This window comes from Heptranchias perlo, chromosome 32 (genome assembly GCF_035084215.1).
Source record: "Heptranchias perlo isolate sHepPer1 chromosome 32, sHepPer1.hap1, whole genome shotgun sequence".
NCBI lineage: Eukaryota > Metazoa > Chordata > Chondrichthyes > Hexanchiformes > Hexanchidae > Heptranchias > Heptranchias perlo.
The window spans coordinates 26,123,241-26,146,764 of record NC_090356.1 but is presented as its reverse complement, the minus strand read 5'-3'; positions in this window follow the sequence as shown (position 1 = coordinate 26,146,764).

The window sequence follows — 23,524 nt, the reverse complement described above, 5'->3', positions numbered from 1 at the left end:
TACTTTAGATGTGTAGTCACTGTTGTAAAGTAGGAATCGCAATTTGTGCACAGCAAGATCCCACAAACAGCAATGAGATAAATGACCAGGTAATCTGTTTGATGTTGGTTCAAGGGTAAATATTGGCCTGGACACCAGGAGAACTGCCCTACTCTTCTTTGAAATAGTGCAATAAGCACCTGAGAGGGCAGACCGAGCCTTGGTTTAACGTCTCATCCGAAAGACGATACCTCTGACAGTGAAGCATTCCCTCAGTACTGCACTGGAGTATTAGCCTGGATTATGGGCTTAAGTCTCTGGACACCCAGAAGCCAGAATGCTATCACTGAGCACAGCTGACACAGATAGTAATTATTTATCCTCCATCTGTATTATCCATAATACATCATCTGTTATTGATTCATAGCCACCAGATTGGCTTCTAATAGATATAATTTCCTTGTCTTTTTTTAGTCCAACAGGACTGCCTGGTGTCTCACAGCTAAGAGGTTTTAATTAACTGGGGCTCGTAGTTAGACCATTGCTACTAAATAATTAGCAATTTCCCAAGTGAAGAGTAATTTCAGACTGTCGCTCGGATGCAGACTGACAGAAAGCCAGGCTTCCTGAATAATATGCTAGGGAAATGTACATATATAATGAGATGAAGGAAAGACTTTGATATTCTCTGAGCTGCGCCGTTTTCTCCAGTGGGGCCATCGATCTTACTTTGCCTGGAAAATAACTCACTGAGTGCACTGCAATAAAGAAAATTATTTGTACTGGATAACTGTGCAGTGTAATCATAGAATCACATAAGCACAGGAGGAGGCCATTCAGGCCATCGTGCCTGTGCCGGCTCTTTGAAAGAGTTATCCAATTAGTCCCACTCCCCTGCTCTTTCCCCATAGCCCTGCAAATTTCTCGTTTTCAAGTATAAATCCAATTCCCTTTTGAAAGTTACGATTGAGTTTGCTTCCACCGACTTTTCAGGCTGTGCATTCCAGATCATAAAAACTCGCTGAGTAAAATAAATTCTCCTCATTTCCCCTCTGGATTTTTTGCCAATTATCTTAATGGAGAGATACAATATTATGGTAAATATGCTCAGTTGTTTTGTTGGGTTATGTGAGTAACGGGTACCATGGAAAGAAAGACTTGCATTTCTATAGCGCCTTTCATGACTTCATGACATCCTGATGCACTTTACAGCCAATGAAGTACTTTTGCTGTGTAGTCTCTGTTGTAATGTAGGGAAACGCGGCAGCCTAAATGCACACAGCCAGGTCCCACTAACAGCAGTGGAATAAATAACCAGGTCATCAGTTTTAGGGGTTAGTTGAGGGATAAATAATAGTCACAGCACAAGAGATTAGAAAAACGCGATCGCAGAATGTGTATAAAATCTATTACTGTTACCATTTCGAAAAGCGCTATCAGAGGTGGTTTATCTGACATAAACTATTAGCATGTTAGAGGATGCAGGTTTAAAGTTCACAGAGCTGATTTTCCTCCCGCTGGTGGTATCCAGGGGAATTTGGATGGCATGTAATTGAAATGATCCCCGTGGGAACCAAGAGCTCAGAAGAGGGGGCAGGTGCAATGGAAGCCCCGTGAAAGAATATCCAGGTTAGTGCATTTTCTGGTGCGTGGAACAGAAAGTATTAAAAGTGCCAGCTGTAGATGAATATTTGAGAGTGCTGAAATTAATTACAGCCGGCCAAAATTTGTCATTTTCATGTCTGTGGTCTTTTCCTTTAGTGAAATGGGACATGCCCTGTCAATGTGTCCGTGCCATAGAAGGGATGGTAGTGGAAACCCAAGCTGCTTTGGAGAGTGTTGCGCACACACACACACACACACACACATGTGTGCATGCACACGGTCACACAAGCACACATGTGCACCCACGCACACATGCAGACACACGTGCACGCACATGCTTGCACATGCACCCACGCACCCACAGACATACACAGACACACACGCACGCACCCACAGACACACACACAGACATACGCACACACACAAGCAGACACAGACACACACACACAGACATACGCACACACACACACCCACAGACACACACACAGACATACGCACACACAAGCAGTCACAGACACACACACACAGACATACGCACACACACACACCCACAGACATACGCACACACAAGCAGTCACAGACACACACACACAGACATACGCACACACATACACCCACAGACACACACACAGACATACGCACACACAGACATACGTGCACATACACACGCACACAGACACACGCAGACACTAGATACACACACAGATACACACATATTTCTTTAAATAAAGAATATCAAATAGCAAAGGATGCCCTTTTTTTGAAGATGGGATGCAATATTTGATTGTTTGATTGAAAGGCTATTTAATCACAAAGGGATGGAGTGGTAGTTTAATCAGAGGGGCGCAGGATTGCAGTTGAGCGGTTGAAAAGGTTTCTCAAATCATGGCCAGCCAGAGGTCTCCTGCAGCCCTCAAGGCTCCTTGTGCTTCCTACACCTCCTCGGGCCTCCTTGATCATCCTCTCTCAGCGCCTTCACAGATTCTTCTCCCTCGTCCGCCACAGGAGGAAATGCTTTTTTTTCATTCATTCTCAGGAAATGGGCGTCGCTGGCAAGGTCAGCATTTACTGCCCATGCATGGTTCCCTTGAGAATGTGGTGGTGAGCCGCCTTCTTCTGAACCACTGAAGTCCATGAGGTGAAGGTGCTCCCACCGTGCTGTTAGGCAGGGAGTTCCAGCAACAATGAAGGAACGGCGATATATGTCCAAGTCGGGATGGTGTGTGACTTGGAGGGGAACTTGGAGGCGATGGTGCTCCCATGCATCTGCTGCCCTTGTCCTTCTAGGTGGTGGAGGTCACGGGTTTGGGAGGATGTGGACGCAAAGCCACCTGACATCCATTTATACATAATTTACATTGCTGAACCATGTTCAGCTGCAGTTAGTTGCAGACACTAGTAAAACCATACAGCAAGTTAGGGTGTAATGTTTTCAGGCACAGAATGGGGGTAAAATGATTAGCCCCCATTAATCCTGTGAATTGCACCGTCTTCTAGGTGCTATTTGGGAGCAGGGCAGAGGAAAATCTGACTACAGAATCATAGCAATTACAGCACAGAAGGAGGCCATTCAGCCCATCACACCTGTGATGGTGCTAGCTAATCAGCTGGAGCTGACTACTCTAATCCCATTTCCCTGGCTTTTCCCTATATCCTTTTATATTCTTCATTTTCATATACTTATTCAGTTCCCTTGTAACTGATGTTATGGCATTGGCCTCAATAGAAATATTTTAAACGCCCTTTGTGTGCAGGTTATGAATAATTTATGAATGTCCAGGGAAATTGCCCAATTCTATATGCAATATGTATAATGGGTCATCAATAAATTCAAGATAATTCGTATAAATCTATGAATTTTAAATGATTTTTAATCTCATCTATCAAAATGTTAGAATTCTGATCAGCTATTGACTGTCCCTATATCATTGAGGAAGTTCATCATTTTACAAATATTCTGTGGATATAAAAAAATCAGTACAGTTCCTAACAAATACACATTGAGGCTCGCTTAAGTCACACAGTAGGTCTACAAACAACAAGTAGCAAGGTTTTTGCCCCCTAAGAGGCTAAATATACATTGGGTTTTTACAGGATAATCCGTTTCCAGATCCCTTTAAACAAGCTTGAAAACTAGGATTCAATGAGACGCTGGTTTGATGCTTTTTAATCAAATTACACAACCCACTACACACAGTGATCATGAGATTACCGGTTGACAGATACTCACCGGGGGATCCATCAGGAAGAGTTGAAAGCATGTTGCTCTAATCTGCTTACGCTGGTCAAAGCTAGAAGTTCAAGTCCTTCTGAGCTTTTGTGTGTTGTACCTTTTATATTCTTAATAACGTCTTGCTGGCGTGATGATAACATGTCAACACATTCTGGTAATTTTTAATTAAAACGGAACACGGTAACCCATTAAATCATCTTGGAAATTATTTAATCCTCGTTAGTGCGCGCCACTATCATTGCTTTTCTCACAGTTTTTGCCTTACTATCTCATCTTTTTCTGATAGTCTTAATCACGTTCTTTGTATTAACGTCACCTCCTGACTAACTGGCTCGTTGCCTAGAATGTACCATGCCTAGCAGATTATTAGTCCATTAATGTTTGTTCACAGTTTCTAATCTTGTCCTGAAACTCTTAGAACCTCCTTATATTGCAGACTCTTAGTTTTAATATGTGTAAGTGTCTTTAATATTGAGAAATGTTTAATAAAGTTATTGGAATTATCAGGGTCTACTCCACCTGGCCTACCTTTGTCTACGCAAGGCACCAGTTCCATCAATGCGTTGCAAATGAAAATAAGGAAATGGCAGACTTGTATAATTACTTTGTGTCATTCTTCACAGTAGAGGAAGATGATAATATACCTGACATTCCAGGGAAAGTAATAATGAATCAAGGACCAGAATTCACTAAAGTTAACGTAAGCAAGAAAACAGTATTAGAAAAAATAACAGCATGAAAGACTGACAAATCTCGAGGACCTGATGGTTTCCACCCCAGAGTTTTGAAGGAAGGAGGTGAGGAAATTGCAGATGCTTTAGCCATAATCTTCCAAAGCTCTCTCTATTCAGGAATTGTCCCTTTAGATTGGAAAATTGCAAATGTAACTCCGTTATTTAAGAAAGGTGAGAGAAAGAAACCAGGAAATTATAGACCTGTTAGTCTAACATCTGTTATGGGGAAGTTATTGGAATCTATAATTAAGGACAGTGTGACTGAGCACTTAGAGATATTTGAGACGATTAAAGAGAGCCAACATGGATTTGTAAAGGATAGGTCACATCTAATGAAACTAATAGAATTTTTTGAGGAAGTAACTAAAGCAGTAGACAGGGTACTGTCTATGGATGTAGTTTATATGGACTTCCAGAAAGCATTCGATAAGGTTCCACATAAGAGACTGTTAGAATCATAGAATCATAGAAAGGTTACAGCACGGAAGGAGTCCATTCGGCCCATCGAGTCCACGTCGGCTCTATGCAAGAGCAATCCAGCTAGTCCCACTTCCCCGCCCTATCCCCGTAGCCCTGCAATTTTTTTCCTTTCAAGTACTTAACCAGTTCCCTTTTGAAGGCCATGAATGAATCTGCCTCTATCACCCTCTCGGGCAGTGCATTCCAGATCCTAACCACTCGCTGTATAAAAAAGTTTTTCCTCATGTCACCTTTGGTTCTTTTGCCAATCACCTTAAATCTATGTCCTCTGGTTCTTGACCCTTCCGCCAATGGGAACAGTTTCTCTCTATCTACCCTGTCCAGACCCTTCATGATTTTGAATACCTCGATCAAATCTCAACGCAACCGTCTCTGTTTCGAGAAGAACAACCCCAGCTTCTCCAGTCTATCCATGTAATTAAAGTCCCTCATCCCTGGAATCATTCTAGCAAATCTCTTCTGCACTCTCTCTAAGGCCTTCACATCTTTCCTAAAGTGCGGTGCCCAGAACGGGACACAATACTCCAGTTGTGGCTGAACCAGTGTTTTATAAAGGTTCAGCATGATTTTCACACTTTAATACTCTATGCCTCTATTTATAAAGCCCAGGATCCCGTATGCTTTTTTAACCGCTTTCCCAATCTGCCCTGCCACCTTCAACGATTTATGCACATTTACTCCCAGATCTCTCTGTTCCTATACCCCTTTTAGAGTTGTGCCCTCTAGTTTATATTGCATCTCCGTGTTCTTCCTACCGAAATGTATCACTTCGCATTTTTCTGCCTTAAATTTCATCTGCCACGTGTCTGCCCATGCCACCAACCTGTCTCACATCAGCTGCATTGCCCTCATCTACCCCCTCTGTTACCTCATCAAAAAACTCTATCAGGTTAGTTAAACACAATTTGCCCTTAACAAACCTGTACTGGCTTTCCCTAATCAATCCACACTCATCCGAGTGACTGATAATTCTGTCCCAGATTATCATTTCTAAAAGTTTCCCCGCCATTGAGGTTAAACTGACTGGCCAGTAGTTGCTGGGTTTATCCTTACACCCTTTTTTGAACAAGGGTGTAACATTTGCAATTCTCCAGTCCTCTGGCATCCTCGTATCTACGGATGTTTGGAAGATTATGACCAGTACCTTTGCAATTTCCACCCTTACTTCCCTCAGCAATCTAGGATGCATCCCAGCCGGACCGGGTGACTTATCTACTTTAAGTACAGCCAGCCTTCCTAGTACCTCTTCTTTATCAATTTTTAGCCCATCCAATATCTCAACTACATCTTCCTTTACTGAGACACTGGCAGCATCTTCTTCCTTGGTAAAGACTGTGCAAAGTACTCATTTAGTACCTCGTCCATCCCCTCTGTCTCTATGAGTAGATCTCCTTTATGGTCCCTAATCAGTCCCACCCCTCCTCTTACTGCCCGTTTACTGTTTACATGCCTATAGAAGACTTCTGGATTCCATTTTATGTTGGCCGCCAGTCTATTCTCATACTCTCTGCCCCTCTTATTTCCTTTTTCACTTCCCCTCTGAACTTTCTATATTCTGCCTGGTTCTCACTTGTGTTATCAATCTGACATCTGTCATACGCCCCTTTTTTCCGTTTCATCTTACTCACTATCTCTTTTGACATCCAGGGAGGGCTGGCTTTAGCTGCCTTACCTTTCTGCCTTGTGGGAATGTGCCTGGACTGTACCCAAACCATCTCCTCTTTAAACCACTGTTCAACTACAGTTTTACCTGCCAATCTTTGATTCCCATTTACCCGGGTCAGATCTGTTCTCATCCCATTGTAATTGGCCCTCCTCCAATTGAGTATTTTTACTTTAAAGTGGTCCGTGTCTTTTTACATAACTATTCTAAACTTTATGATACTATGATCGCTGCTCCTTAAATGCTCTCCCACTGACACTTGCTCCACTTGGCCCACCTCATTCCCTAGAAGCGTGTCCAGCAATGCCTCCTTCCTCGTTCGGCCGGTAATGTCTGATTAAGAAAGTTCTCCTGAACACGTTTCAAAATTTCCTCCTCCTCTTTGCCCCTTATATTATTATTGTTATCCCAGTCTATATTAAGATAGTTGAAATCCTCAGTTATCACTACTCTATAGCTTTTGCACCTCTCTGTAATTTCCCTGCAAATTTGCTCCTCTATCTCCTTCCCACTTGTTGGTAGCCTATAGAATACACCCATTAGTGTAATGGCACCTCTTTTATTTCTTAAGTCTAACCAAGTAGATTCTTGACCCCTCCAGGACATCCTCTCTCTTCAGTACTCTCCAGTACTATCTTAATCAATACTGCCACCCACCCCCCTTTTCTTTCCTTCGCTATCTTTCCTGAACATCTTGTATCCAGGAATATTTAGTCCCCAATCATGCCCTTTTTTGAGCCAGGTCTCCGTTATCGCCATGACATCGTATTACCATGTGGCTATTTGCGCCTGCAGTTCACCAACCTTGTTTACCATGCTTTGTGCATTTACACACATGAACTGCAAAGCAGCCTTAGACTTTCTTGTACTCTCTCTTAGTTTGATCCCACCTAATACTGTACTATTACTTGCTCTAGTGCTATCTTTCTCTCCCGTCCCTTTGTGCCCCTTGTTTCTCCTTTCCAGTGCTACATCCTGGTGTCCACCCCCCTGCCAAATTAGTTTAAACCCTCCACCATAGTACTAGCGAACCTCCCCGTGAGGACATTGGTCCCAGCTCCGTTGAAGTGCAACTCGTCCGGCCTGTACAGGCCCCAACTCCCCCCGAACTGGTCCCAATGCCCCAGGATTCTAAAGCCCTCCCTCCTGCACCATCTCTCCAGCCACGCATTCATCTGCTCTATTTCTATACTCGCTAGTGCATGGCACTGGGATTACTACCTTTGAATATCTTAATCTCTTTCCTAACTCCTTAAAATCTGCCTGGAGGACCTCATCCCTCTTTCTACCTATTTCTAGCTAAAATTAAAGCTTGTGGAATTGAAGGCAAATTATTGACCTGGTCAGGAGATTGGTTAGGTGGTAGAAGACAGAGAGTAGGGATAATTGGCATGTACTTGAGTCGGAAGAAAGTGATTAATGGGCTTGGATTTTATCATGGAGCCGGGAAGAGAGCGGGGGTGCAGTTTTTCAGAGGCGAAACCCAGAAGTGAAGTGAGCAGGTCTGAATCTGAGGTTGAGAGGCTGACTGGCTGTCGGGTGGGATCGAAGAGGAGAGAGGGAGAGATCCTGGGCCGTGGAGGACATCGGGGAGTGGAGAAGGGGGGGGGGATGGAGGATATTGCGGGGGCAGGTCTGGTGAGGACACGTGGGGGTGGGGAGGGCCGAGGAGGACATCGGCGGGGTGGGGAGGGGGGGATAGCGTGGAGAAAGTCTCAGGCTGGGAGGTGATCAGGTCGGAAGAAGAGCTGGATATCGGAGACAGGGGGAGGGATCTCGGATATCAAGGGGGGTCTCGGATATTGGGGGGTGGGGGGGAGGTCGGCTGATCGTGGGAGTCCAATTGCGGCAAGTAAGCTTGTTGGGCCTGAAGGAAACACTTCTGGTCCTCTTGGCCCACAAACAGTGCAATAAAGGCACTTACCTCATGATTCCGCCTGCTTTTCACTGGCGAGATACACGATCCCTGGGAAACCCTCGCTGGAGGCGTTAAATTTAAAGTTGAGTCAAATTCAATTTAAAAAGATTTACTTAATGTCCCACAAGGACATTAATTGATGCTATAAATACCCGCCCGGGTGAATTAATTAACGTCCCAACTGCGGCGAGTGGGTTACTCGCCCGCATCCAAATGCGCCTGGGTTAAACCTGGAAGTTGGCGTGTTGGAGTCGGGTTGTGGTTGCGCTCCAAAAATCAAATATTTGAACTACCCACCCACCCCATTCTTAGGGATTAAAATTCCCCCCATGGTGTCCCAAAAGGGTCTGTTCTGGGGCCTCAACTAGTCACTATATTTATTAATGATTTAGATAACACAATAGCGAGCCATATATCCAAGTTTACCAATGACACACAGATTGGTGGCATAGTAAGCCATGTAGACAGGAGCATAAAATTACAAAGAGGCGTTGCTAGATTAAGTGATTGGGCAAAACTGTTACAGATGGATTTCAACGCAGGTAATTGTGAGGTCATCCATTTTGGATCAAAAAAGGATCGATCCGAGTATTTTTTATATTGTGAAAAGTTAAGAACAGTGGAGGTCCAAAGAGATTTAGGGATCCATGTACACAGATCACTAAAATATAGTAGTCAGGAACAAAAAATAATCAAAAAGGCTAATGGAATGTTAGCCTTTATAACTAATGGGCTAGAAATATAAAGAGGAGCAACAGCTTCACAATGCCCTGGTTAGACCATATCTGGAGTACTGTGCACAGTTCTGGGCACCACACCTTAGAAAGGATATATTGGCCTTGGATGGAGCACAGAGCAGATTCACCAGCATGTTACCAGGGCTCCAAGGGTTAGATTACATAAACTAGGCTTGTATTCCATGGAATATGGGAGGTTAAGGGATGATTTGATTGAGGTTTTTAGGATTTTGAAAGGAATTGATAGGGTAGATAGAGAGAAACTTTTTCTGCTGGTGGGAGAGTCTAGGACAAGGGGATATAACCTTGAAATCAGAGCCAGGCCATTCAAGAGAGAAGTCAGGAAACACTTCTTCACAGATAGAGTGGTGGAAGTGTGGAACTCTCATACAAAAAGCAGTAGATGCTAGCTCAATTAATCATTTTAAATCTGAGATCAATAGATGTTTGTTAGCCAAGGGCATTAAGGGAAATGGAGCCAAGGTGGATGGATAGAATTAGGATACAGATCAGCCATGATCTCATTGAAAGGCGGAACAGGCTTGAGGGGCTGAATGGCCTACTCCTCTTCCTATGTTCCTGATGTCTTGTCATGCCAATTGATAAGATTGAATGGTGAGAATGGACTCAGTTAGGGATGTACCAGGGAACTGAGGACAACAGGCCATTTGATGGTCTCAACCTGCAGTCTCATCCATCAGACTGACTCACCCATCCATCATTCCTTTGTCCAATATAGACACTTGTCAATTATTACTTAATTATTTCAGGACATTCATAATCAGCATTGAAATGGACCTTCATGTAGGATATGCAAACACATTGGGGTGAAATTCTTCTGGGGCAGTTGCACTAAACAGGTGATAGCGAATCAATCTACCTCATCTATATTGTGCTGCTCAAAGTCTGTTCATACTTGATAGCTTAACTGCTGTTTTATTCAATTCTCATCAATAATAACATCTCTCTGGTGCTTTCTACTATACACCAGGGACTGTCTCTCCTTTTAGCACAGTCCTCATCCCACGGTCCTTTCCAACCTTCGGTTAGAGACACTTACAAACATACGGACATACAAAATTGACGGGCAGGAAAAGAACAAAACTGGTCCACCAAGCCTGCCCCACATCATGATGGCCAGACCATGGCTCAACACTTCTTCCCTCCCCCGACCTCCCCCCTCACACCCACCCCCACAGCCATGTAATCTCCTGGGAAAGGCGAAAAATCCCTGGGCCAATATGGGAAAAAATTCACTGGAAAATTCCTCTCCGATCCCCTCAGGCGACCGAAACCAGCCCAGGAGATCACATGGACCAAGTGTTATCTACAAGGACACTTACCTTCTATATGATGCGATCTCTGCCCCAGTCAGGAACTGGTCCTCCTCACTGTCGATGCAGAGAGTCAGCACCCACCACACTAGCTGGCAGCACATTCCAGAGGCTCACAATTCTCTGGGAAGAACTACCTAACATCCAGTCTATTCCTACTCTTCCATAGTTTAAACTCATGTCCCCTGGTCCTCCCTAATCTGTTAAACTGGAATAATCTATCAATAGGGACGTTATCCAACCCTTTAATTATTTTATTGACCTCTATCAGGTCTCTTTAAGTCTCCGCTGTTCTAAAATAAATAGACCAAAGTCCTTGAGCCTATCTGAGAAGCTGAGGTTCTTTAAGCCAGGAATCATTCTTGTAGCTCTCCTCTGGACCTTTTCCAAGGTCACTACATCACCCACCATGTGGGGGGACCAAAACTGGGCACGGTACTCTAGATGTGGTCTGACCAGTGACCTGTATAGTGTCAAAATGGTGCCCTTTGACTTATACTGAATGCTTCTATTAATACAATCCAATACCTTGTTAGCTTTAGCTACAGTCGCTCTAGATTGGTCATGAACCTTTAATGATCAGTGCACAATAACACCAAGATCTTTTTCTCTCTCAACCTTTTTCAGTATTAATCCCCGCAAATGATAAGTGTATTCTGTGTTGGCCCTACCAACATACATGACACTTCATTTATCTAAATTGAATGCCATTTGCCAACATGTGGCCCACTCCCTTGGCACATCTAAATCTTTTTGGATTTGTCTGCACTCCTCTACCATCTTAACCCTTGCACAGATTTTGGTATCATCTGCAAACCTGCTTACGATACTCCCAACACCACTGTCCAGGTCAATAATAAAGACCGTGAAGAACTTTATTTTCTTCGGGGTCGCATTTAACACTTAGTTCAGGTGTTTTAGCCTCTTTTTAGTCAGAGTAGCTCTCTCTCTTTTATATTTCTGCTCTTCTCCATGTCCTTCTCTCTATCCTCTCGGGCACAATGTTCCAGTTGCTCTTCTCTTAATCTAAGTTCATTCATAACTTCAATATTTCTGTTTTTCACTTTCCCCGGGAGCTTTGGGCTTTTTAAGTTTCTTCCTCCACCACTCCCCTTACCTTTGAACTTGCTATTAACCTAATGGATTTCTTTCCTCGAATTCAGTTTACCTTTTAGTTTGTGTTTTTATATTTAAAAGAAATAAAGACTTGCATTTATATAGCGCCTTTCAGTACCTCAGGACATCCCAAAGCTCTTTACAGTCAATGAAGTACTTTTGAAGTGTAGCCACTGTTGTAATCTGGAAATGCGGCAGCCGATTTTCGCACAGCAAGATCCCACAAACAGCACGTGATAATAATCCGATGATCTGTTTTTCATGATGTTAGTTGAGGGATAAATATTGGCCAGGTCATCGGACAGATCTCCCCTGCTCTTCTTTGAATAGTGCCATGGGATCTTTTACATCCACCTGAGAGGGCAGACGGGGCCTCAGTTTAATGTCTCATCCGAAAGACAGCACCTCCAAAAGATATTCTGATTTAGCGATGTTGGTTGAGGGATAAATATTGAACTATGATGTAAATAAGATCCAGATTGCCATATTAGGTCAGAACCAGTCTGACCCTGTGCTGTACTCACTCTGGCCAGTTCGACAGTCGATGGAACCCAAGAGGCCCGCCAAAGGTGAGTGTCGAATTATTTTTGTGGGCTCTGAAGGAGCAGGAATGCACCTCTGGGACCCACAAAAATAATCTGGGCCGTTGCTGCCCTGGAACCCTTACTCTCCACGATCGCGACCCCTCCCCCCTGCCTGTTTGGCGCCCCACAGCTCGCCTGCCAAATCTCAGTTCGTGATTATACTCTTTTCCTCTTCCATCACTTCATGCCAGCACTCTTCCCCCCCAGTTTATGGTGATATCTCCCCCTCGCCCACATTAATGCTGGCACTCTCTCTCCTCACATTGGGGGTGGTTTTAACCCCCAAGAACGGGTGGGTTGAGAGGGGTGGGAGTTGAAAATAATTGTTTTTTTGGGTCGCAACTGCAAAATTTTTAGACTTTGCATTCTCAGTGGGAAACCTGTACTTCTACGCACTCAAGTTAAACCCGGAAATAAAGCCGGGTTGCGGTCGCGACCCAAAAAACAACTATTTTCAACTCCCACCCGCCCCCAACCCACCTGTTCTTGGGGGTTAAAATCACTCGCATTCTCTCAGTTAATGCTGACATTTTCATTCCTTCCCAAAGCACTGCTCCCAGCTTCTGCCCTTCCCTCTCCTCTCACTGCCATCCATTCCCACTCTTCCCTCTCCTCTCACTGCCATCCATTCCCACTCTTCCCTCTCCTCTCACTGCCATCCATTCCCACTCTTCCCTCTCCTCTCACTGCCATCCATTCCCACTCTTCCCTCTCCTCTCACTGCCACTCTTGCCCGAGCCCTGCTGCTAAATAAAGAATTAACAGTTCTAATGAAACAATCAGCCGTAAGATTTGAGAAGGAGTGATGCTAAGAGGGGAGAAGCCCAGCCCACATTGTTTTCAGCATGTGAATGGGCTCTCTAAACACCGATTGTCAGCATGGAACATGGATGGTTCGAATGTATAAAGCCTTTATATTGTGGGTACCAAACTATCTCCGTTTACTCAGCATCCCATTCACTCATGAGTCCATCACTGTAACCTTGCCGGAAATGCTCCCAGTTTTTGACAGATGGATCTTTCACACAGGCCTAGTGTTAATTGTATGATTTACATCAATGAGTGTTAATTGTATTCAGGTGGTGTGTATCACTCTCTTGTATCCTTTTAATAGGAGAGCTTATCTAGGGTTTGGTGTGTGTGTAAGGGGAATCTCTATGAATAAAAGCTTGGAAACAACTAAAGACCAGGCTCTAGTATTCGATCCTTCACCACATGGCTATCTGTTTATAACATCTGGAACCTTATATCTTCAATTAGGATTTATGTGCAAATATTAAGGGCCTCATGCACTAGGAAAGTATAACTTTGTTATTGAATTGTTGCAATGTTAAATGATAATTAAGATGTGGCCACAGCTGTCTGGGTGCTTTTGGGCTTGAAGGCAGAGCTATGGCCACAACATGTGCCTGAAACAAGAGGCCCGAGATTGGGCCTCGAACCTCATTTAAATTATCTGGGCGAGCTACTAATGCCTGTTGCACCTACACAGGCATCTCGCCTTGCTGCAGGACCCAATTTTGGGCTACCTGCCCTGCCAGAAGTGGCCTCAGATGAGCGCAGCGGGGGAAGGACAGCAACAGGGGGGGGGGTCGATCACTGCCGTCAGGTTCTGCTCTAGCGAGCCGGGAGAAGTATTCCTGCTCCTCCTGGTTTCACATCAATTGAAAAGATAAATGACTGAAACTCCCCTTTTTGGTGGCGAGCGGTTCCTGGGCCGAGTCCAGGCCAGGTGGAGATGAGTGGAGTAGGTCTGGAATCTGCCCCGCTCCTCAGGACACCAATTTCCTGAGGGGGCCTAAAACAGGTGTTAGGCGCCTCATTTACATACGTAAGGGGCCTGTTTTAGATGGCTGCCAGGGTTGCCTGAAAAATTGTCAGACCCACTTTCCGGTCAGACATCTTTCGGACGTCCTTGGGGCACATAAGAACATAAGAACATAAGAAATTGGAGCAGGAGTAGGCCAATCGGCCCCTCGAGCCTGCTCCGCCATTCAATAAGATCATGGCTGATCTGATCCCAACCACAAATCTAAAGAACACAAGAAGTCGGAGCAGGTCGTTAGTCCACAAAATTGGGCCTCGGTGTGCCCATTTTATGCCCGCAAAACAAGTGCAACAAGGTCCAGTTTCTACCTCATTCTATCCGCGTGCGGTTGGGATGTTCGGAGATGCTATCAAAGTTTTTTTTTTATTCGTTCATGGGATGTGGGCGTCGCTGGCGAGGCCGGCATTTATTTCCCATCCCTAATTGCCCTTGAGAAGGTGGTGGTGAGCCGCCGTCTTGAACCGCTGCAGTCCGTATGGTGGGAATGGATGGCAGTGAGAGGAGAGGGAAGAGTGGGAATGGATGGAAGGGAGTTCCAGCACTCGGACATGGCAAACCATGGGTTGATTGAGGACTTGTGTGAAGGATGATTCTCCTGTGGCTCTTGAGGATATCTGTACTCCAGACGGATAAGCTCCGCTTGGCATAAATCCATTAGCCTGGAATGATGGATGGGAAATATTGGGATTAAAAAAAAGAAACTCCCAAGCAATGGGGTGAGAAAAACACTCAAAAAAGAAACCGCTGAAGAAAATGTAATGGGAGACTTGGCAAGGGATGGCCATGGTGCAGAAAATGTGTTATTAATTTAGACAAACGATGTCAGCTGGGGTGACAATCAATGAGCTACAGCCTCCTGGAGTGAAGTAGGGAAAAATCAGCCAGACATTCTCTTTCTGATCACTATTCAGTGGCTCCTGCTGGGAAGTGGAGGCATGGACATCAGCTGAGAGTATCAGATGCATTCACGATGCACCCCATGTGGGAATAGCCAGTCCAGAAGTCATTGTCTGGGCTCCCATACGAAGAGCAGGCAGTTGGGTGAGATACTGGTGGGTGGGCATTGCCTGTGGAAAGGGTCCCCTCCATTAGTCAATGGTAAGAAAATTGCGAGCGCAGGCCAGTGATAGGACCTAGCCCTGGTTCTGCATGGCACAATCATGTTCATCGAGTTACATTGAAACTTCAGCACAGAAACAGGCCATTCGGATCAACTGGTCTATGCCAGTATTTATGCTCCACACGAGCCTCCTCCCTCCCTACTTCATCTAACCCGATCAGGGTACCCTTCTATTCCTTTCTCCCTCATGTGCTTATCAAGCTTCCCCTTAAATGCATCTATGTTATTTGCCTCAACTACTCCTTGTGGTAGTGTGTTCCACATTCTTATCACTCCTTGGGTAAAGAAGTTTCTCCTGAATTCCCTATTGGATTTATTAGCGACTATTTTATATTTATGACCCCTAGTTTTGGACTTCCCCCATAAGTGAAAATATTTTCTCTACCCTTTCATAATCTTAAAGACCTCCATGAGCTCACCCTTCAGTCTTTTCTTCTAGAGTGTGGTGAATGTATGCTTTGAAATAAGAATATTCACTCCAGCTGTGGAACCTCCCCATTTCTGTCTTAGCATCTTTAGGAGAGGAGAAAGGTACAAAACTAAGGATTAGAATAACTAATATAGCTGTGTCCATCAGTCCCACATAATGTAAAAGGAACATCTCATGGGTAGTGGTGCATATCATCTACAGGTTTATTGAGGAAGCAAAATTATGACAGTAGAGGAATTCTAATGGGACACATAATGAAATAATGAAGAGCTGTCACTATAATTAATTTTCTTGTCTCATTTATTCTGTGCCCATGAACAAGTATCTCATTTTAGTGCATTGATGGGTAGATCACAGAAAGTACATCAGTATGTTCGACGGCTGCTTTCAGGTTGGAAATTCTATCAGAGGAATATTCTTATTTTAAAGCATACATTCACTGTTCTTTATCGTTATTTTTTAAATTTTGTTCCACTCTTGTTCTCCCTCTCACCCTCACCTGACTCTTGCTGGGGTGTCAATCCATGGAAGTTGGAAGTTCTCTGGAATCATTCCCAAGCGAGCCTAGGCAGTGAATGCTCGAAGGCTATTTGACAATGGCGGTGTTACAGCCAAGCTTAAACTTGCACACACACACACACACACACACACACACACATTTTCCAACAGCGGCCACTGGCCACCAATCAGGAGTGGGATCACAAAGATAAGTACAGGGGAGGGAGGACGTAGGTCTCATTGGCTTCATCCTCCCATAGAAACCCAGTGGTCTCCATCACAGCACTTAACTGCTTCTTCAATAGTTCCAATGTTTTCACCTCCATGACCCTAACCAGAAGATCATTCCAGGGATTAATGGCTCCGTGTGAAGAATTACTTCCTGACAACAGTCCTGAACTTACCCTTTGTCAGTTTGCACCTTCATTCCCTTGTCCTGCAGTTGTGATTTAACTTGAATTTGTATTCCAGATTAAAGAAAGACTTGCATTTATATAGTGCCTTTCACGACCTCAGGACGTCCCAAAGCGCTTTACAGTCAACGAAGTACTTTTTGAAGTGTAGTCACTGTTGAAATGTGGGGAACCGTGGCGGCCGATTTGTACACAGCAAGGTCCCACAAATAGCAATGTGATAATAAGCAGATAATCTGTTTTAGTGATGTTGGTTGAGGGATAAATATTGACTCAGAACACCGGGGAGAACTCCTCTGCTCTTCTTCGAAAAGGTGCCATGGGATCTTTTACATCCACCTGAGAGGGCAGGCGGGGCCTCGATTTAACGTCTCATCTGAAAGACGGCACCTCCGACAGTGCAGCACTCCCTCAGTACTGAAATGGAATGTCAGCCTGGATTACATGCTCAAATCTCTGGAGTGGGGCTTAAACTCACAACCTTATATGGTCCTATAGGGTCCCTTCTCATTCACCTGCCAGATTTTTCCCTTCTGTTCAGGGACATTTAGGCTAAATATAGCAGTCCAATCAGTGCCCCTGGCTGAGACCGGCCCAGACTGGTGATTGAACATCGATTTGCCTGGTTTGTATAGTTCAGTTTGACAGCCCATTTACTCACTAAACCTTTCGGGGATCTTGAATCCGTGTTCTTTAAATAATTCTTTCCTGTTTGAAATGAAGAAGGTCCCATTTTTGGTTTGTTTTACAACGCCAGAGGCAAGAAGGAATCACAAATATGTCCAAATTGCAAATTTTGAGCACTTTACTGAATTTGGCTTCCTGACAAAACATAAAGTATGCTTGACTTCCAATCAATGCACAACTAGTCAAAACATAATTGAGATCCAAGCTTAGTTTCTTCTGGGCTAAGGTTCATTAGCCTAATGGCTGCATGAGCCCTAACCTCTGCCATTGCACAGTATGTAATAAACCAGCTAAGTGAATTAACCAAGTCAGGAGATAATGTTAAAGATTTCTATAAATGTTCTTCACAGTTGATTGCATAACTATTCACTAGATCTGACAGCACTAAGAATTGAGCACAAATTACCTTACTCTGAATCCCGTACAACTCACATGAATAGATTCATGATATTGAACACAAAAGACCAATTGTTAGGACATTTTTTTTTTGCAAATAGTGATGAGGAAGAGCTAACCCTTTGAAATCGGGACTCATTGGCCTTGAGATTTGAGCACGTCCGAAGATGGACAGGCTCAAAGAGCAGGTCCCATTATCATCGAGCCGACGAGCTGCGGACACCTAATGGGCATCCCCGGGCAGCTTGCTGGCGAAGAGGAATCAACGATCAGGCCGTTTGTAATGCCGGGAGCGACCCTCAGGTATATCGTTGAAGAGGACTGGGAAGAGAGGCCGATTGGGTCAGGAGAGTAGCGGTGGCCGGGAGGAGGTGGGCAGTGGGCATAGTCCGGGATTGGGGAATGGGGCAGTGGCGGCAATTGTGGGGGTGGGGGTCCATGGTCGCAATTGGAAGGGGAATCGGTGGCCGGCAGCGGTCCACATACTTTTACCGTGGGGTCAGGAGGAGAACTGCTGCTCCTCCCGGCTCCACATTCAGGGAAGTATATTTTAAATGCTCCCCTTATTGTTTGCGGCCTGTAGCGGTCCCTTTAAGGCCCGTTAGGCCGCACGTAGACTTGGTTTTCCTGAGTGCGTCTGGCGCCGGCTGCCTCAGGGCAACCCAATCTTGTAGTGAGGGCCTCAAACAGGTGTTAGGCCCCTTATTTGCATATGCAAAAGGCCTAACGCCTATTTCAGGAGCGGGCACTGCATAACGATTTTTTGACCTTTTTCAATATGGCGGGCAGTGCACTTCTGGCTCGTAATGAGCATGTGATTCCTGTCCGCTATATTGGAGGATTAGGAGTCCGTCTAGTGCCCGAAAAATAGGTGCCGTGTGGTAGAATTTCTAGGCCATTGTATCATCTCCTGCTCGAACTCATTCCTTTCCAGGACCTCAAAACCATCAAACTCCTTACCTCCATTTGCCATTACCTTCCTCAGTCTTTCCTTCCTCCTAACACCTACAGCCTTTCAAACCAATGCTTTCTGCCACCTAAGCACTACATCTTGAGTTATCTGGTTATCTAGTCTACTCCTGCAATGTTGGTTCTGTACTATGGGCCTTGGTCTTCACCTTGGTTTCTCAATAAAGAAAAGACAATCCTAAGAACCTGTTACTCTGTTGAACGTTAGTATCGTTTCAAGATTCAGCAGACATCCCCTTCAACATGTTTTATTGAGACTCGACATGAAGGGCCTTGGTTTTGGCTTCTGTTGATTAAAGTCTTTAATGGATCTCTTCTAATAACACAAGCTTTAAGGGGCAAATAAATTATATCAGTAATACAAGACAGGACATTGGTCCTTTCGTGATGTTTTCTAAAGAATGAGTGGAACTCACCATTTAGCTACACTTGAGGAGGTCACAAGAGTGGCATGCGTCTGATAGGGCCCACTAGCATTAATGCAGTATCTTTTTGGGATCCAGTTTGTGTCCCGTTGAACACATAAATTTTAGGATCAGGAAAAGACCATTAGGCCCATGAAGCCTCTCCCTTTTTGACAGATCTCAAAGCCTGCCTTCTCACTATGGGATAAAATAGCGCACAGAGAACAATTTTTAAGTTGGCAACATGGTTCGGGTTAAACTCGTACGTTATCTTAATGAAGTTGTTAACCCATTTACTGGCGAGGGTGCGGAGAAAGGCAGCAAGAATGATCCTAATATGTAAAGAGAATGAACTACGAGGAAAAGTTAGAGGAACCCAACAGCTCTAGAGTGAAGGATATTAAAAGAAGGTTTCATCAAAAGCATGTCAAGAATTAAATGAGGTGAACCCAAAGTATCAATTTAAAGTACTTCAGGTCAAGAAGATATCAATTTAAATTAGTGTAAAGTAAATTTAAAACCGATTTTAGAAAGAAACTTTTTTACTCAATGGGTGATGCGTGTTCATAATAATCAACCAGTTAAAGTAATAGTGTTCAGGATGGATATTAGACTGTCCAAGTTGGAGTGTTAGAGGGATGAGTTTCATTGGGCCAAATAACTTTTTTTATCCATTACCTTTTTATGAAGTTCTTAGAAGGAAAAAGTGTCATGACAACCATGGGGATCAAAATGATGGGAGGCCCACTGGTCTGACTGGAGGACAGCTGAGAAACATTCAAAAACGATTCAAAGCAGAGAAGAGGAAGCAAAATCATTCGGCTGCAGTTCTCTTTTAAAACCATGTTATGAAAGCAAAGACACTTGAGGGATAATTCTGCAATTTGGCACTCGCGACAGCGAGTGGCATTCACACGGAGTGGGTTTCAGGAATTCACGGTGTGTGGCCCATGATTTTCCAGCCGCTGTAGGATTGAAATTGTGGAATCAAACTTGTTTCAACCTAAAATAATGTCTGTTGTTGTGATATTTTACTGTTTGTTGAAGATAGGAGAGAGATCCTGTGGAGGCCTAGGGTAATTACAAAATTTTGGAGGTGTTGACACAGAGAACGTCACGATGGGTGGTGCCATGGTTGCTTTTGATTGGACTTCAGATGAAGAAGACAATCAGCACCCACAGCAGCACGGGCTTGCTGTGGAGGGGGCTGTAGGTGGACAACAGAGAGGGGAGCAACAGAGGGGTCGAATTTGCAGGAGGCACTACCCACTTAACAGAGTCTACAGATAGAAGCTCAGCTTTCTTGGCCTCTTGGAAGAGCAGCACTTCCAAAGGTTGAGATTGTCGCAGACATCTGCAGTTTCTGGAAGAAGAGTTGCTCCCTGCTGGACCTGGTGGCCGTACATTACCAGTGGCTGTGAAAGTCATCACCGCCATCAATACTGGAGACATATCGAGGGTCTCCTAGTCGGCTGCACATAAACGCATGAGGCAGGTGATGGATGGATTGTTTTCCAGGGCTGCAAGGTATGTAAACTTCCCCTGTGTTGACAATAACCAGAATAAACGGGCTCTCAGATTTGCATCTCTGGCTGGCTTCCCACACGCACATGGTGCCATTGATTGCACACACGTGGCAATCCGAGCACCCCCAGATCAACCCCCAGGAGCATTCGTCAACCGAAACCAATTTCATTCTATCAATGTGCAGCTGGTGTGCAACCACAAGAGAAGGTTTATGCAGGTCTGAGCCAGATTCTCTGGGAGCTGCCATGATGCTTTCATACTGTGACAGTCCAACATCCCCGACCTGCTCGTACCTAGAAACGCCCTTAAGGGGTGGCTGGTAGGCGTCAAAGGATACCCCCTTCAAACCTGGCTGATAACACCTCTGAGGAACCCCACCAATGAACCCCAAGAGCGCTACAATGCCAACCATATGACAACCAGATGTGTCATTGAGTAAGCCACCAGCATGCTCAAGATGAGCTTCAGGTTCCTGGACAGGTCTGGAGGCACCCTTCAGTACTCACCAGCGAGGGTCACCGTGGTGAGCTGCGTCCTGCACAATATAGCGCAGCAGCGAGGATTAGAGGCGGCGGAGGAACAAACCGCTCAGCAATCTTCATCTGGGATGGGGATTCCAAAAGAGAGGAGGAGGATCAGTAGGAGGAAAAGGAGGAAGATAAAGATGGGGCATCCAACACCAGACCAGCCACTCACATTGCTGTTCGGGAGGCCAGGGATGCCCTAATACTTCAAAAGTTTAGTTAATTACTCAGACTGAACTAAAGTAATGGTCACATCCCCCTCTCTCCTACCCCTCCCACTGAAACCAACCATCCACCCATTGCACATGCACCAACCATGTGCATACCCTCGGTGAACTACAAAGCTTTTCTTAAATCAAGTTACACTGAGTCTGCAGCACAGAAACAGGCCATTCGGCCCAACTGGTCTATGCTGGCATCGATGCTCCACACGAGCCTCCGCCCTCCCTACTTCATCCAACCCTATCAGCATTCCCTTCTATTCCTTTTTCCCTCATGTGTTTATCTAGTTTCCCCTTAAATGCACCTATGCTAGTCGCCTCAACTACTCCTAGTGGTAGTGAGTTCCACATTCTTACCACTTTTTGAGTAAAGAAGTTTCTCCTGAATTCCTGATTGGATTTATTAGTGACTATTGTATATTTATGACCTCTAGTTTTGGAATCCCCCACAAGTGGTAACATTTTCTTTATGTCTAACCGATTAAACTCTTTCATTATCTTAAAGAACTCTATCTGGTCACCCCTCAGTCTTCTCTTTTCTAGAGGAAAGAGCCCAGCCTGTTCGGCCTTTCCTGATAGAAGCCCATGGAATCGAGGGAAAAGTACGGACTTGGTTAGGAAGTTGTCTGAGCGAAAGGCGACAGAGAGTCGGGATAATGGGTAGGTACTCATATTGGCAGGATGTGACTAGTGGAGTCCCGCAGGGATCTGTCTTGGGGCCTCAATTATTCACAATATTTATTAACGACTTAGATGAAGGCATAGAAAGTCTCATATCTAAGTTTGCCGATGACACAAAGATTGGTGGCATTGTAAGCAGTGTAGATGAAAACATAAAATTACAAAGCGATATTGATAGATTAGGTGAATGGGCAAAACTGTGGCAAATGGAATTCAATGTAGACAATTTGGTCATCCACTTTGGATCAAAAAAGGATAGAACAGGGTACTTTCTAAATGGTAAAAAGTTAAAAACAGTGGATGTCCAAAGGGACTTATGGGTTCAGGTACATAGATCATTGAAGTGTCATGAACAGGTGCAGAAAATAATCAGTAAGGCTAATGGAATGCTGGCCTTTATATCTAGAGGACTGGAGTACAAGGGGGCAGAAGTTATGCTGCAGCTATACAAAACCCTGGTTAGACCGCACCTGGAGTACTGAGAGCAGTTCTGGGCACCGCACCTTCGGAAGGACATATTGGCCTTGGAGGGAGTGCAGCGTAGGTTTACTAGAATGATACCCAGACTTCAAGGGTTAAGTTATGAGGAGAGATTACACAAATTGGGGTTGTATTCTCTGGAGTTTCGAAGGTTAAGGGGTGATCTGATCGAAGTTTATAAGATGTTAAGGGGAACGGATAGGGTGGATAGAGAGAAACTATTTCCGCTGGTTGGGGATTTTAGGAGTAGGGGGCACAGTCTAAAAATTAGAGCCAGACTTTTCAGGAGTGAGATTAGAAAACATTTCTACACACAAAGGGTGGTAGAAGTTTGGAACTCTCTTCCGCAAACGGCAATTGATACTAGCTCAATTGCTAAATATAAATCTGAGGTAGATAGCTTTTTAGCAACCAAAGGTATTAAGGGATATGGGCCAAAGGCAGGTATATGGAGTTAGATCACAGCTCAGCCATGATCTTATCAAATGGCGGAGCAGGCACGAGGGGCTGAATGGCCTACTCCTGTTCCAATGTTCCGATGTTCCTATAAGTATATCCTCTTAGTGCTGATATCATCCTTGTGAATCTTTTTTGCACCTTCCCCAATGCCGTTAGATCACACTGTGCACAGTGTGATCTAACCAAGGTTCTGTACAAGTTTAACAAAGCTTCTGTACCCTTCGATTCTACCCCTACAGAAATGATCCCTAGTGCTTGGTTTGCCTTTTTTATGGCCTTATTTACCTGCATCACTACTATTACAGGTTTGTGTATCTGTACCCCGAGATCCCTCTGCTCCTCTACCCTATCTAGACTCTTATTATCCAAGCAGTGTGTGGCCTCCTTATTCTTCCTACCAAAATTCACCAACTCACACTTAACTATGTTGAAATTTATTTGCCAATTACATGCCCATTAATTACACGCAAATAATGCGTGTAATGCAAGAGGGCATTTATTAAT